The 17,143-nt window shown below is 44.6% G+C and overlaps 1 long non-coding RNA gene across 1 annotated transcript; it reads left to right on the plus strand.

Moving 5' to 3' along the window:
• Positions 1 to 494: 494 nt before the first annotated feature.
• LOC120375839 lies at positions 495 to 16,719 on the plus strand. Its single transcript, XR_005586828.1, has 2 exons — positions 495 to 625; positions 16,453 to 16,719. It is a non-coding gene; the product is annotated as an uncharacterized LOC120375839 (long non-coding RNA).
• The last annotated feature ends 424 nt before the right edge of the window (positions 16,720 to 17,143 follow it).

The raw sequence follows: 17,143 nt of genomic DNA on the forward strand, positions 1-17,143 counted from the left end.
GGTCCTTGTCTCAGTGATAATCCACTGTAATAGAAATAATATTCATGGATCTCTTTTTAGCTCTTTAGAAGGAATTTTTTTTTAAACTGTTGTCTGGCAAATAGTAAAATAATGTGCAAAAGGACTATTTGGTTCAAGAGTTTTTTTGGCAAATCATACTGGGATGAATCATAATGCACTATTTTATTCTTTCCTCTTGCAAAAAGGAACAGGCCAAAACTGAACAACTTAGCAGCTGCCTTCACCGGTTTTGACAGTGAGTGTTTTTGATAGGAAAAGGCCATTTGGGTTAAAAAACTTAGAGTTTGCAGACAGAACTGAAAGGAAAATTATTCTGAATAGTGGCCAGTGCTTGTATAACACAATACGAGAAGTCAGGGATTAGATCCTTCCGGGAATACACACTGGAACGAACCATTTGAGCCAGCTATTCTTCTAAAGAGTTGGAATGCTCTGTGAAGTCTCCTAGGAGATATTAGTTGACCCAACAGGAAGAAGGGCTATTGACAGCATGTAAGATGTTCAGTAAGGTGCAGAAGGACTGGATGGGGAACTGAAGAAGAATATCCCCAAGGAACACAACTGAGTAGATTACAACACGACAGAAGAGATGAAGAAAATACCGGTAAATACAAAAAGTTAGGGCCATTTACTTTGATGAGGCCATTCTGAATTCTAGAAGTTCTAAAAGGATCTAGAATCTAGAACCCAGGAACTTCACCTTCCTAGAGATCATAAAGTTCTAGAAGGGTTCCAAGTTTGAGGCTCAGAGCTCACTTATCCCCAGTGGTGTGAGAGTAAGTTTTAGAATAATGGAGTTCTGCTGAGTCCTGATCAGTGTGAAAGGAAAAGATCCAGGTCCTCAGCCTAAGCTAAATTGCATTGGAGTCGATTGGAGCCATCCTGATTTGCAGCAGCATGTTATGATGGCGGCACTCTCCACGGAATTTGTATTTTGGGCTACTTTGAGGTCACATTCCTAGACACCTCGTTCCGAGTTGTAAGGATAATAGTGACATACCAGAAAAGGTTCTAAAAATAAGAACTTTAGCAGTATCTTGGTGAGAGGCAAGGCACTAGATACTCCTGAGTTCTGATCTCTCCCCACAGCCGTTAACTGATGGCCTTGGGCAAATTGTTGAGCCTCTCTGTGCTAAATTCAGACCTAAAAACTCAGTAAGCAATTTCCTAGGGAGGTTTCTGATCCAAGTTCAGTCACGGTGGTGTGAAAGAAATTGCGTCTCTAGAGTAAACTGGTCAGGGAGGAAGGGTAAGTGGTAAATTGCTGCTGCTTTTTGGCATTCAATGAGCATTTACAAGAGGGCCATATCTATTCTTCTTCAAACTGGAGTATATCCGGAGTACCTCCATGGAAAAATCAGTGGAGTTGTGAGGTGCAAGAGAAGGATCAGGCCCAACAAGGCCCAACACACCCACTGGGCAAAAGAACAATTTACAGGAAGTTAGTGTTTTTTTCTGCTATGGTGTCCCCTTTCCCCTAGCCTGTCCATCACACTCATTTTCTACACCTTATTGAATGCCACAAGTAACATTATGACTTGCACCCACTCCCTGGCCATCTTCCAGCTGGAGTTGAACATACTTCCCTCAGAGTCAAATAATACACGCTCTATTCAATCTTTACTCAGGCCAGATTCCAAGCTGGTATAAATCAGCAAAGCTATATTGACACCAGTGGAACTAGCCCAATTGACCACCAGCTTAGAATCCAAATCAAGGACATCTTCTAGGAGAAGCATTGGAGCCCACGAGCTTGAGCAAAAACTTATTAAAAGTGTTGGTGAACAGGGAAGGACTTAAGCACAAGTCTGGCAGTGTCTAAGGCCTCGTCTACACTAGTCTGTTATTTCGGAATTAGCAGAGTTAATTAGAAAAAAAATGATTCCGTCCACACGACCAAACCATTCCCCCTCCCCCCCCGATTTAAAGGGCTCTTTAATCTGATTTCTGTACTCCACCTCAGCAAGGAGTAGCAGCGTTTAAATTGAGATCGCAATCCCAGGTTAAAGGTATTATGGACGCAATTCAATGTTATTGGCCTCTGGGAGCTATCCCAGAATGCTCCCTTGTGACCACTCTGGACAACACTCAACCCTGATGCACTAGCCAGGTGGGCAGGAAAAGCCCCAGGAACTTTTGAATTTCATTTTCTGTTTGGTCACCATCAGCACAGTCTGCCATGCAGAGTCCACCATCACAGGAAATCAAGCAGTCCTGGATTCGCAGATTAGCTCCAGCATGGTCCGAACGGGAGGTACTGGATGTCATTGCATGTTGGGGAGATGAGTCTGTTATGGCAGAACTATGTTCCAAAAAAAGGAATACAAATAAGTACACTGAAGTCTCCAGGGCCATGACGGAAAGAGGCTACTCCAGGGACACAGAGCAGTGTCATACAAAAATAAATAAATAAATAAAATCAAGGCGCTCATGCAAGCATACCAAAAAGCCAGGGAGGCAAACAGGCCCTCTGGGTCACAGCCCCATAAATTCTGCTTCTACCATGAACTGCATGCAATTATGGGGGGCTGATGTCACCACTACCCCACCACTGTCCATGGACACCTGCAAGGGAGGAGTTGCGAGGAGCAAGGAGGAAGAGTTATTGGAGGATGAAGAGGAGGACGAGGACGACGACAGTGCACAGGCAGCAAGTGAGGAATCCATTTTCCCCCCAGCCAGGAACTATTCTTAATGCTCATGCAGTCCTCCCGCACTGACAGGGCCCAGCTGAATGCATGGAGGAAAAAGGCCGATAAAAGGTGGTAAATGGTTGTCTTATGTAGCTTTCACGGAGTCGGGAAGCTCGCTAGAGCTGCAAGAGTGGGAGAGCAGAGTTTGCAGCGGAAGCTGTGCGGCTAAGGTTACAATGGCTGAAAAACGGCAGAGAATTGTTGCCTTCTGTATCTTCCACGGGAGCCCAGGACCAACAACATGGAAAAAGCGGCAGAAACTGTGCGGCTCAGTTCACAGTGGCCGAAAAACGGTGGGGAATTGTTGCCTTCTGTAGCTTGCACACAAGCCCAGAACAGACAACATGGAAAAGTTAGCTAGCAGTGCAAGAGCAGAGTTTGCAGAGGAAGCTGTGCTGCTCGGTTCATGGTAGCCAAAAAAAAGGGCAGGAAAAGGTTAGTTAAAAGAGTAGATAGAAAGACGAGAGGACATGCGAGGTGGATTCATAGTACCAGGAGACAGGCGGTGCACTGTACCGCACCATCTGCTGGCAGCATGGCGTCTGCCGTAGCTTTCATAGAGGGAGGAGCGAGTGACGGTACACACCCAGAAACACCCATGAGAATGTTCTTGTCCTATCATGCACTGGAAGCTAAACCCACAATTCCAATGGGCGGCAGGGACTGCGGGAACTGTGGGATAGCTTCCCACAGTGCACTGCTCTGACATTCGATGCTAGCCTCTGCACTCAGCCAAATTCACTCACTTTAGTGGGGACACATGACACCGAATGTATAAAATTGCTTCCAAACATTTGAATAGAATAAATGTGAATTAATTTTGTACTGTGGACGTACCCTAAGTGTTTAGCTGAACTGATTGAGCTGGTCAGAAAAAGAGGGCTTTTTTCCAGGAAAAATGTTTGACCTTTTGTCAAAACAAATTGACCTCCCCCTCTCCCCCCCCCCACACACAACTGAAAATATTTAGCTGAAAACTGCCAACATTTAAAAAAAAAAATCAGCCCCCCCAAAAAAAACTGGTGGGGGGAGGAAGAGCGGTTTTCTATTTGAACATCAAGATTTGGGAGGGAAGCAGACACTTCCTGTGAAAGTTCTTTTTCTCAAAACCCCAATTTTCCAAGTTTTGATGGAAAGTTTTTGATCAGGCCTAGAGATGAGGCTTTTCCAGTTCTAAGTAAGCCAGAAGCCAGGAATTTAGAGAAAGCGGCAAGGGAGTGGTTTATAATTTCATATTCATTACTCCTCTCTAGGGCAGCTGAGCCCATTTACCACTGGTTTCTAACCACACTTATACAGTGCTTTTGGCCCACGTCCTCAAAAGCTATTTAGCGTCTTAATGTCCATTGATTCCAATGGATTTTAGGAGCCTAAATACCTTTGAGGATCTGCTCTCTAAATACATCAGAGGAATAAATACCAGGGAGGGAGACAAGGTATTTAAATTAAAGCACCAGCATTGACAGAAGAACAAATTGCTATAAACTGGCCATCAACAAGTGTAGGCTTGAGATTAGACGAGAGTTTCTAACCATGAGAGGAGTGAAATTCTGGAACAGCCTTTCCATGGGACCTGTGGGGGCAAAATCTTAACTGGCTTCGAGACTGAGCTTGATATGTGTATTGGGGTGGCCCATCTGGGACTGCTGGTAGCAAATATCCCCAGTGACCAAAGATGGGATGTTAGATGGGGAGGGCTCTGAATTATTACAGAGGATTCTTTCCCAGGTATCTTGCTGGTGGGTCTTGCTGACACGCTCAGGATGCTAGCCTTTTCCACCTTGTATTTATCTGTGACATTCTGAGTACTTTCCCCAGACCTGAGGAAGGACTCTGTCTACGCTCAGAAGCTTGTCTCTTTCACCAATTGAAGTTGGTCCAATAAAAGATATTACCTCCCCCATCTTGGCTCTCTAATATCCTGGGACTGACAGCTACACCACCACTGCAAGCATGATACGGATACGGTAAATTATATTGCAGTGACACCTAGTGGCTCTTAGCAACTGCTTATGCAAGGAGAAGGCTAGAACAATGTTTTCTTGACAGCAGGACTGAAAATACGTGTTTGTTACAAAGGGTGGGTTGAATTCAGTTACTCCAGAGTAAGGGCCTATGGGACAACTCCAGCTGATGTCTGTGGGAGAAGGAGCAGGCCCTTACTTCAGAACAATCACCACTTCCATGTCAGTGGAATTGCTTCATATCTGCAGAACACGGGAGTGAGAGCACAGTTTGGGGAATTGTTCGTATGGCTTGAAAAACTGACTTCAAGCAATGTGATCTAATATTTCCCATGCCCATACATAATAGCATCCAGCTAAGGGATACACTAGTGCTGTAACCCTTATTGTTTTCAGCAGGGCCGGCTCCAGGGGTTTTGCTGCCCCAAACCAGCCCCCCCCCCCCCCAAAAGCCATGATCTGCTCAATTCAGAGGTAGTTCCTTCACTCTGATCGGGCGTGAGGGACCCTCCGCCAAATTGCCGCCGAATAGCTGGACCTGCTGCCGCTCTCCGGAGTGGCCACCCCAAGCACCTGCTTGCTAAGCTGTGCCTGAAGCTGGCCCTGCTTTGCAGGACAGAATAAATGCCTGAGAAGTGAAAAAGAGGAGTCACAGTTCTGTGAAGCTAGCCTCTTTGTATCTGTGTTGTAGGCTCCAGGTTTCCCAAACAGCTTAGCTCACTTTAAGGCACCTAAATAAGAAGTCAGACTTTTCAAATGTGCTCCACACCCAATGTACACCCACCATGCTGGGTTCTTATGCAAATCTGGCCCTGATTTCGAGTGCTGAGTTTCAGCAGATCTAGCTCTGCCTTTGTCCAACACCCAGCGCAATGGGGCCCTGACCCATACTGGCACCTCTAGGGGCAACTTTAATAATCAATAGCAGAACTTTTCTGGTTCTAAATGTAGTCTCTTCTTTGTTGGATTCCCTGCTCAAACAGTGACCTCATTATGCTAATACCCATAGACTCTGGAGGCTTGTTTTGCATGTGTGCTTTAATGTAATAAACTTTGGCGCAGAATGGTTTTTTCCCCCCGCTTTGCTTTTCCTTTGGGCTCCAAAACAGCCAGGTCAAATCAGTCTTAAAGCAAAGGGACAACGCCAGCATTTGCGTTAATGCTCGGTATTATATCCTCATCGGTCAGAGATCACATCCTGCTGTCTTTTTAAAGATCATTCCACCCCCTCTTTATCTCCCTGGTCCCTTATAAACCCTGGCCCACAACATAACCCATATAAGCAAGAATACTCAATGCAACATCTTGGATTAGTTAGGAGCTTTTCAGATGAGCTCAAACTCGTATTTCATATCATTCCTCCAGTCATAAGATTGGAGCTTGTCACATTTGCTGAAGACTAAAGAACAAACATGTTTTATTCATTATCTGTCCTCATCTCTGAAACAAACACCTGCAAAACATTTCAGATCTAGACTAGATGAACAAAGCTTCATTAGGCATGACACTTTCTCCCTTGCTTAGATTAGGAAACTGCACTTTATTGCAAAACTTTGGTGCTATAAATTGCTTTGGGATCATCACTATGTAGGAATGCAGACTCCTAAAGGACCAATCGTTTTAGCTGATTTCAGTGACGGTTAGGCATCTAAATGCCTTTGAGGATCTGGGAATTGAAGCCTGATCTTCCAGTGCCATTTCCATTAGCCCAGCCATCATGTGGCAGGAATTGGGAGAGTGGGTATGAAGCTTTTCAGAATCTGATGCTGTTTGTTTTTGCTCATTTCTCCTTCTGACTGCCCCTCCCAAGTTCTCTTTGAGAAAGACCCAGTCAGACATTAGGAAAGAACCCTGTTTAGTGCCTATCTTCTTTCAATCTTCACTTAAAGGGTTAATTGTGAGCAAACACTGAACACAATTAACATTCACAACAAAGGTGGAAGGAACGCAAGCCAGAGAAGGGAAAGAACAGGTTAAAGATTATTTAAATGAATTTGATGTATTCAAGTCGGCAAAGCCTGATGAAATGCACCCTAGGGCACTCAAGGAAGCTGAAGCAATCTTAGAACCATTAGTGATTTTTGAGATCTCATGGAAGATGGGAGAGGTCCCAGGAGACCGAAGTATTTATTTATCAGTGGTTTGCTGCCAAACTGGGAGGATGTATCCTGTAGTGTCCCGCAGGGGTCCATCTTGGGTCTGGCACTATTCTATAATTTCATTAATGACTTGGATAATGGAGTGGAGAGTATGCTTACATTTGTGGATGACACCAAGCTGGGAGGGTTAGCAAGCACTTTGGAGGACAGGATTAGAATTCAAAATCACCTTGATACATTGGATAATTGGTCTGATCAACTAGATGAAATTCAACAAAAAGACAAATGCAAAGTATTACACTTGGTAAGGAAAAAAAATCGAAAGCACTACAATAGGGAGAATAACTGGGTTGGCTGTAGTACTGCTAAGGAGCTGGGGGGAAGAGGGGATTGCAAACTGAATATGAGCTGACAATGTGATACAGTTGCAAAAAATGCAAATACCATTCTGGGGTTTATTAACAGGGTTGACATTTGTAAGACATGGGAGGTAATTATCCCTCTGGTTTTGGCCCTGGAGAGTCCTTAGATGGACATCTGTGTCCAATCCTGGGCACCACACCTTAGGAAATGTGGATCAGATGGGAGAGGGACAGAAGTGAACAACAAAAATGATAAAAGGTTCAGAAAACCTGACTGTTGATGAAAGGTTAAAAAACTGGGCATGTTTAGTTACCAGAAGAGCATTTCACAATCTTCAATGTACTAAGCCGGACAGCTTCATTGTGAGGTAGGGCAGTTCTGGTATCCCCATTGTACAGGGGAAACAGGCACGGAGAGAGAGAGAGAGAAAGGACCAGATCCACAAAGGGGATGTATCAGTATTGCCACTCCTAATGGTGGGGTGCCCTGCCATGGAATTCCCCAGCCTTGAGCTAAGCAGTCAGACATCCAATACAATCATAGAACATCAGGGTTGGAAGGGACCTCAGGAGGTCATCTAGTCCATCCCTCTGCTTAAGGGAGAACCAATCCCCAGACAGATTTTTGCCCTGGATCCCTAAATAGCTCCCTCAAGGATTGAATTTTCAACTCTGGGGTTAGCAGGCCAATGCTCAAACCACTGAGCTATCCTGCCCCTCCCCAATGTAGGGGCAGAGTTGGCCTCCTAAGAACAGGATTCACAGAAACCTGCATGCTCAGCGGGGAACTGCCTAAGCCAGCCGATAGGAAAGCCCAAGGGGCTTAGGCCCAGCCCCCTCAACAGGAATTAAGTGCCTAATTCTGGGTTGGAGGGAGGTGCCGTCCTCCGCTTGGGATTCTCAGCCATGAAACCTCATGTCAGCCTTGTCATGTCAGCCATGTCAGCCTTTATCACAACAAAAAACAGGGAGGCTCCATTGTCTCCCTTATATCCAATAAGGGCACTCACCCAGGTGAGGGACACCTGAGTTCGAGTCCTTGCTCCCCTGAGGCAGAGTTGGATCCAAGTCTCCCACATCTAGGGTGAACATCTAACCCCTGAACTATTAAGTATAAATGGGGATCCCACCACCACCATGTCTACGCTGTTTGATACAGGGCCTGAGTCAGTCAGCATGCTCTGAGGTGGCCTTCTGTGCATGTCTACCAGCTCAAGTGACAGGTCAGGGACACCTAGTTTGAGGATCTCACTGGGGCGGAGGTTCAAGCCACTCAGTAGTGTCAGGACTTAGACAGCTGTGTATGTGTGCATGCAGTATCAGAAATCTAGGAACCTATGGGACTTTACTGGCGGAAATGAAGGTGCCAGTTCAACAGAGGTGGTGGAGGATCTAAATTTTGGACCTATGCACCTAAATCCCTTTGGGATCCAACTCCAAGTGATTTAACCCAGGATGGCTATGGAAGAGGGACTCAAAGCCAGCCCTACCACATCCTTGCCTCGTCCACTAGACCACACTTGCCTTCTTGATAAGCAGCTAAATTTGTCCCTTTGCATTTAACATGGTCAGACTTTCTCCCCATAGCTGCTTTTGCTGCTACTTTGCCCAATGTTTAATGTGGCCAACTATCTGCTATATGTTGGTCACCTCTCTCTAGGGTCTGAACTGATGCCAATAAGAAAGTTAGCAAAAATTCCAAGTCAATGGATTTTGTTTCTTCACAGGGATCATATTTAACATTGCATTACTCTTTGTTTTCATTGCTCCCAGTCCTACACATCTGTTCTTCAGTACTCATGTTATGATACTTTCCCTTTAATTGTCTTCATAAATGTACATTTTGCCCTCTCCTAATCCCTGCTCTTCCATTTCCAAAAAGACTTTCATCACTCCTCCCTTTCTTGATTTTCTGATGCCTGCAATAAAAGTGCCAGTAAAATATTCATAAAGAGACACTGAGATGAGGGTTCTCAAATGTTGCAGATGAGATAATACATCTGTATAATTAAAAGATACTGTCAATAGGGCAAGGTATTGTGACAAGCTAATGGTCTCCTGGTACTTGATATAGGCCAGAGAAACAGATCTGATTTTCAAAAGGTGGGGCTATTCCCCTGTTGCAATGCACCTGTCTTCATGGGTATTCTACTGGCTGATTTAAACAATTAAATAAAAACCAGTGGGGAGAGAAATGTCATCACAAGCCAAGTCATTTTTCTAGGAGCTGGATCAGTAGCAGTTCATCCTACTGTTATAAAAAGGAAGCTGACTGGCTTAGAGAAAAGACATTGGTGGGTGCTTTAGCCAATCAAGAAAAAACTCAAATAAAGCACATGATTTGTTTTTCAGAAGTTAACTTTCCTTATGTTGTGGTCTTTACTGGACTCAATTAAAAGTAGTTGTGGGAAATTTGGGTGGGGGCACAGGGAAGGAAGCTGTGAATCTTTTTAAATTTCCCTCTATTTCAAAATTTGAAATTTTGATTTGGTTGAAATTTGGAAAAAAAAAGATCTATAGCTAGTGCGGAACAGAGAAGGGACATTTCACAAAACTGAAATTAAAGTGTTTACCTTTTATTTTTAAATGTCAAAGGGTTGAAATTCAAAAGGTTGGCAAATATGTTGGAACTTCAACACATTTCAGCCCATGCTAGTTCTGATTCTGCAAAGGGCCATGCAGGAATACTCTCATGGGCACCTCAATCCCTTAGTTCATATGCAGACGCAGATATCTATGATCATCATTCAGGTAAACAAAGACCCATGTGGGTGGAACTGGTGGAGTTTCCACTCCAGAATGGGCCCAGTAAATAGATCATCCAAACTTACTGTCTTCCTGGGGCTGGGGCTTCATTTGTAATCAGGCAACAACAACTAATAGGTCAGGGACTGGTCTTTTAGTTCTGTGTACACAACAATTATCAGAGGGGTAGCCGTGTTAGTCTGGTTCTGTAAAAGCAGCAAAGAATCCTGTGGCACCTTATAGACTAACAGACGTTTTGCAGGATGAGCTTTCGTGGGTGAATACCCACTTCGTCGGATGCAAGAGTGGAAATTTCCAGGGGCAGGTGAATATAAGCAAGCAAGAAGCAAGCTAGAGATAACGAGGTTAGTTCAATCAGGGAGGATGAGGCCCTGTTCTAGCAGTAGAGGTGTGAAAACCACGGGAGGAGAAACTGGTTCTGTAGTTGGCAAGCCATTCACAGTCTTTGTTTAATCCTGAGCTGATGGTGTCAAATTTGCAGATGAACTGGAGCTCAGCAGTTTCTCTTTGAAGTCTGGTCCTAAAGTTTTTTTGCTGGAGGATTGTTTAATAACAACAATTAAATCTCATTGCAAGTTCTCTCCCCAAGCTTAGCTGTTCTAAGGTTTTCCCTGCAGCAGCGCCATTCTCCAAGCAGTTTGTTCATTCTGCCAGTGCGAGGCATGAATAAAGGGAAGAGAACTGTTGAATAATCTTCTTAAACAAAACCACTCCAATACTGATCACGTCAGTTATTCAACATAAGGACACAACTGGCTCTGCTTACATGACAGCTGCTGGATACTTGGAATATCTGGTTACTTGAGGCTTCTGAGGTGGGAGGGGAGTTCCCACAGGTACCAACCTTGCAGAAGTACAAACCGCTCACACATCTTACTACACAGCTAAAGAGAGGGGTAGGCCAGATCCTCGGTTGGTGTCAACGGGCACAGCTCTATTGCCGTCAACGGGGCTACATCAGCTGAAGTGGTGGCCCAGCATAGCGAACGTTGGACATGGATGCATTTCAGTTTCCCCACGTGCAGCGCCCAGTGGACTAATAGGGGAAGTGGCCTTTAATCTTTGCCTGACTTGCTTGTTACTCCCAACCTGGCTGCACACAATTGGCTTTTCTTCCCCCCCCCCCCTTTGCAACTGGTGTTTGCCAGGAGAAATAGCAGCACGCCAGCCAGGCCTCTGATTAAAGATGTCCCTGGGGCACCACAAGGTTCTGGTTTTAACCCTTCTTCCCTCCCCACCTCCAGCTCCTGGCTCCCTGCCCTTTCCTGTTATTGTCCTGCAGGCTGGTGATAAGATTAAATCCCCACCCACCCACCTTATTGTTCTTCAAAGATATGTGGAAGACAAGAGCCTGATCTAAACTCCAGCTGAGAAAGAGACCAGGATCCAGGAGGCTGAATAAATAACCCAGAGTCCCTGCAGTTCCTGTGACCAACAGGCACCTTGGTAATTGAAATGCATTAAAAGAAAGACCTTGGTTCTTGCTTTCCTAATTCAATTCCAGGGGTGGGGTGGGTTTTTAATATGAAAAGTGAACTAACAGTTCATAGGCAGCCTGCTGACTATTCAGCCAGCAGAGCCCTTTGATTCTGATTACACTGAAGGTTTATGGTGACTCAGGGGAGTTATATATGCCATGAGTTTGCTAGAAGCAGAGCAGGGCTGCGTCTGGAAAACACATACCTACAGGAGAATTATGGAGATTCTTTGGATTTCAGTAAAACATCCCTGACAGGGCTGGATGGTGAGTTAGCCTTTCAACTCAAGAGAGACAGGTTTGAAGGAGACCCTGGGTGACACAAATTGGGAGAGACCTCAGTCTAGTTGAATGACTTGTCTCGCCAGGCTACCAGGGACTCAGGACAGCAATGCAGGAGCTCTAGCACTGCCAAAACCTCATAGGGGCTCAGGATTCTAACAGGGAGCCTGTAGGATTATTTATCTTTCAGTAGCACACAAACTCCAACAAAAAACAACGTGCTAAGCACTATATACACATGTATTGTCCTGGTCCTTAGCAGCAAACAATCTAAATAGACAAGACAGGCCCAGGGTAGGACAAAGGAAGTGTTAGATAGCTCTACAGAGGAAACTGAGGCATAGAATGCCAAGTAACTTGCTCGAGGTCTGTGGCAGAACCAGGAAATTAAATCTGGATTGAAGTTTTAACCATAAAATTATTCTTGGATGATTCTCCAGTGTAGAGTGGGTCAATACTTTTCCTTTTTTGGAAAATACATATATTTCCCCCCCCCCCTAAATATGAAGTTTCCAAAGTGAATCTAGAGATACTTTTACCAGAAAAAGCAAGGGTAACATATAGAACTCTTAGGGACATGGTAGATATCTTCCACGAGAATTTTCAAAAGAAAATGATTTTTTTTTCAAAATGTCACTCCCCCCCACCCCCCAAAAGCCTCCCAGAAATAAAAAAGTGGTTTCCACATTTCCAGGTTCTGATTTTGGAAAAAATGGAAAGTATGTTTCATTGAAAACTGGGAAACTGAACAAAAATACTCATTTTTGGGGGGAAGGGACATTTTCATTAATGTTTTTACCAGGTTTAATATAGCAAATGCTACCATCTTGGATAGAACAAAATCTGTCGATTAATTTGATAGTTGCATTAATCTTAGTTATTAACATAACGTACACACTAACCACCAGTGTCTAGCTTACCTAAAAATAGCCAAATGCCTAGATATCTCCCCTTATTTAAAGTTCCTATGTTTGTATCTGATGCTGCAGTATCTCCCCCATCCCACCCCACTTTAATATTTTATTGATGTTCAGAAGGCTTGGTACAAGCGGCAAATACAGGAAACATGAACTCAAAACCACAACTCAGTTGACATATTTCAACAAGACTTTGAAATTGAGCATTAGAACATTGATACATGTACCATTGTTTGTACTGTGGTTTGGTGGGAGTTGTGGGGGGAATTAGGACTAGAGAGTACCTGTAACAGTAATGGAGTCATCTCACTAATCTTATGTAATAAAGCTTCTGATAGGGTCATCTGCAAGGATTTAACCCAAGAGCTCTGCATCTGCAAGCATGAATTTCTACTCCTTGAGCGAAACACTAAGCTTCCTTCAATTGCAGCAGCAACAGGTTCTAGTCTCTATATGGTTCAGCCTCTGGAAGGGGAGAAAGACCCGCAGTGCCAGCATGTAACACTTGGAACTACCATGGGCAATCAGAGATTAGAGACAAAGAATCACTAAAGCAACTGACTTTCAGGAGTAGTGGGATCACAGATGTCCAGGTGATCCAGAAACAGAAGTGTCTGAGTATGCCGAGATGCCAGTTTGTTTCACTGATGCTATGAAAAGCATATTATACTGCAACGGTCACTCCTAACTTCCAGTCCCACTCACTGCTGCACATGCTAGTACTAATCCTTCAGGGGTATATGACTGGTCTCCAGGCCTCCTCCTGGCCTTAAAACCCCACTGTGCTGACTCTGCTGTTGCATCACCCCTGCCTGTCTCCCATTTGCTTCCATGTGCTGTATGGGCTGCTATTGATAACAATGGCAGGACTAGGGCTCCGAGCAACCCAAGATCCATGGTGGCAAATGGAGTGAACACGAAATGAGAGGCTGAGGGCACTGGCTGGTGCAGACAAATTATCAAAGAAGGTTGGCAGCTATTTACCATAGACTGTACTTGGTCTTTCAGTAGGTAGCCTTAGGAGATCTTTTTAGCCACTCACCTGAAGTTTAGTGGTGAGTCTACTGCCTCATAATGCAGTTTCTTGGCAAGTGTCAAGGCCAGGTCATGGGGAGCTGGACTAGTGGCTACAGCCAGACTCAGGCATCAAGAATGGACTAGATCCAGTAGGGCTGCCAATTTTGGTTGGACGTATGCCTGGAGTTCTCGTCACATGACAATCTTTAATTCCTGGAGACTCCAGGACAATCGTGGAGGGTTGGCAACCCTAATCCGGAGCCAGCAGCACCAGCTCTGTAGCAACAGCTAGCTACAGACAAACTTCCTGTATTCTCCCCAGCTCAGTCAGGAATCAGGATGTCCTATCAGTTGGGCCCCTCCTCAGGGGCAACACACCCTATGGTGTCTGGGCCCCTGAGCCTCATAACCTGCTGAATATTTCTGCTACCAGAGCAGTTAGGTGGAGGTGGTTGCTGTCTGGGGAAATCTTTAGATCTGCAGCTCCTTACAGCAAGCTTGTAAGTGGCAAGTTGAGCCCATTAGCAGTTCCTCTCGCCCTTTGGTAGCAGGCTGTGGTTATCCTGGTGTGCTCAGGCTAATTTTCCTACAAATACTTTGTGCTGGTATTCTACTTCTAACACATCTCCTGCCAGTGCAGCCCACTTCAAGCAGTGGTGTGTTGAGCTGCTCTTAGTGAAGGAGGTGGCAGATAAGGAGTCTCAGTGAGACAGAAGTTTCTTCCTCAGAAAAACCAGCTCAGCACTTGAGACTAGAGAATGAAAATTACATTTTTTTTCCAGCTATGGGGAATGCAGCTGTCCATTGGCTAATTGGGATGAACAGTGACAACAAAACAATTTCTATTCAGAAATGTCAAAATATTTCAATTTGGGTCAACATAGATGGGGACATTACATGAGCAGCCATGCTGCCTCATGGGAGCTGTAGTTCTACGTCCTACAGGATCCCAGGGCCCTCTGGAGAGGCACAGGCCTCAGCCAGACTATATTGTCCAGGAGGCAGTGTGGTGGCTTAGCCATAGGGAGAAACTGTTGTGCATCATGGGAGATGTAGTCCATTGCCATAGGGGAAGATAGGAGCACGTAGGACCCAGAACTACATCTCTACAGAACCCCTACAGCACATCAGATTGACAGACCCATTAATGTCAGCCTCCACCAAAAAAAAATAATTTTTCCTGATGGAAAGTTGTGTCATGATTGGTCTCTTCTTGTGGAAGATTTCAATTTTGATGAAACCTCATCTTCTGCTGGCAAAAATATTTCACTCTCAGATAGGGGTGATTGAAAAATTTTGAATGACAAGTCTTGGAGCTGGGAAATACCTATCACTTCATATAGTCCACCCCATCCTTCCCCAGCCAGGACATTTTGCCCAGTCAGGTTTTAAATGGGCCTAGCAATAGAGATTCCACCTCTTCTCTCAGGAGACAGTTGCACAGTCGGACAGATGACGCATTTGTTCAATTGTCCCTATATGTACTCCCCCATCCCCCTGAGAACAAATGATTTGGCTCTTCACTGGGAAGACTAGAAAGATTTAGCAGAACACAAACTGCCGGGGGTTATTTACCATGGCATGGTATTCTCCAGGGAAGCAGCAGGCTGGTCTGAAATCTGATATCCTATATGGACTGGCAATCAACCTTTAGATATTACCCCAGCTCTGTATGGAGACTCCATTGTGTCCTAAACACCCTGGAAACCTTGCCCCTCTCCACTAAATCGTTTGCCTACAGGCCTCCCTGCACTCAGGAGCACTTTCAATGCTACAAGGTCTGCCCAAGTCTCAATGAATTTTACAAGGGAAGTTTTCTTTCTAGTGCAACCAAAGAGTACAATCCTCTCCTCTTGCTGCCAGGTTAAAAAACCTCTGCTTCCCAATTAACCCAGCTCTTTTCCATCCCCTGGGCAAGAAAGATTACCATGCAGCCAACATATAATACTCCCCAGAGCGTGCTCAGAGCTTGACAGCCTTCAATAGGTTAATTTTTCAAAGTGGTAAGCTGATATTTCTGCATAAAATGCACATCTGCAGGGTAAATGCTATTAAGTGTCAGTGAATTATGGTCCCAGAGTACGGATCACTTGAGCTTTAATGCTACAAGCACCTTAATGTTTTTTTGAATGAAGTTTCTACTAATTGCTTCCATATGTTTCTTTTTTAAAAAAAAAAAAAAATTCTGCCCCAGCATCACGAGCCTACAAGTAATGAGCTAGGAAATTGGACTTTATTGATTAGGCCAGATCTAATACAGAATTCCCAGCATGTTTTCCATGCTTTGCTTTTGCATTTGGAGTTCAGCCAGACATTTGGTGAAGTCCCATGAACCTCTTCTCCTTCCTCCCTATGCCCAGTGCACTGCAAACCAGAGTGCGGGAGTATACGTTTTGACTGGTCACGGGCAGACAAACCTTTAGGTAGCCCAATAGTATCAGTGTCTGGTGGAGGCTCAGTCTAGATTTCAGCATCTTCCATTCCAGCAGTTTTGAGTAAGAGCCAGAACTTACTCTTGAAGTGGAAGCTTCTGGTAAGGGCACCATAGGTCAAAAATCACAAGGCAAAGGTTTTCTTCCCATCCCATGAAGTAATTCTGTGCATCTAGGTACTGTCATGGTAAACAGGACTGGAAAGGACCTCTGAGGTGATCAATCTCAGTATCCTGCTATCACAGACAACTCCATCATATAACCCCATTCATAAACGTTTCAAGTGATGGTGGTAACTGCCACAGATTCCCACAATCAATGGATTCGTCCTCAACACCCACATGAGGTAGTTGGTTATCCCTGTTTTGCAGCTAGGTCACCAAGACCCAGAGAGATTAACTCATCTGCCTTGCTTCACACAGGAAGCCTGCAGCACAGCCAGGAACTGAACTGACTTCTAAATCCCAAGACAGTGCCTGAATCACATGTGCAGAAGTGACTTTATGAGTGCCCCTATTTATTCCCTTTCAATGACTTCCAGCTCAAATTTGTTCAGTTCATGAGTCAAAGGTGGATCTCTCCCGCCGACTGCTAGTATTGCATGCTCCATCTGAATATGAAAACCCACCTGGGTTATTTCTGCCTGCTACAATATCACCAGCAATAAAGATACTGTAAGTGAAGATCAACTGAGAATTGCTCTGATGCATTAATAGAATCCAGCTCTCTCCCATGGCTGCTGGTTGCATATGGCCATTGGGAATAAAAAGGTTTGTTGCAACAAAGCCAGCAGATATGACTCATTGGCACCGAGCATATCCTTTCAATGGGATGGTGCCATGTTTACATAGTGACTTTTCTAACCATAACTAGACTTTAATGTTGCAGTATCTGGGAAAGGCAGAACAGGACTCTCCCCTTAAGATATGTTTGTCTCTGACTTTAAGGGTAGATCTCTCTGCTTCTCATCCCACAAGATCCTTCCTAGCAAGTCCTTTGTTTTCTGACCTCTCAGTAGTCACTGCCAGCAAGAGGAATTTAAATCTATGGATAATTCCAGCCAGCCAAGTCTCACTTATTTGACACAGGATGACACTTAGTTTCCATACTGGA

The sequence above is a fragment of the Mauremys reevesii genome, linkage group 12 (genome assembly GCF_016161935.1).
Source record: "Mauremys reevesii isolate NIE-2019 linkage group 12, ASM1616193v1, whole genome shotgun sequence".
Classification (NCBI taxonomy): domain Eukaryota; kingdom Metazoa; phylum Chordata; order Testudines; family Geoemydidae; genus Mauremys; species Mauremys reevesii.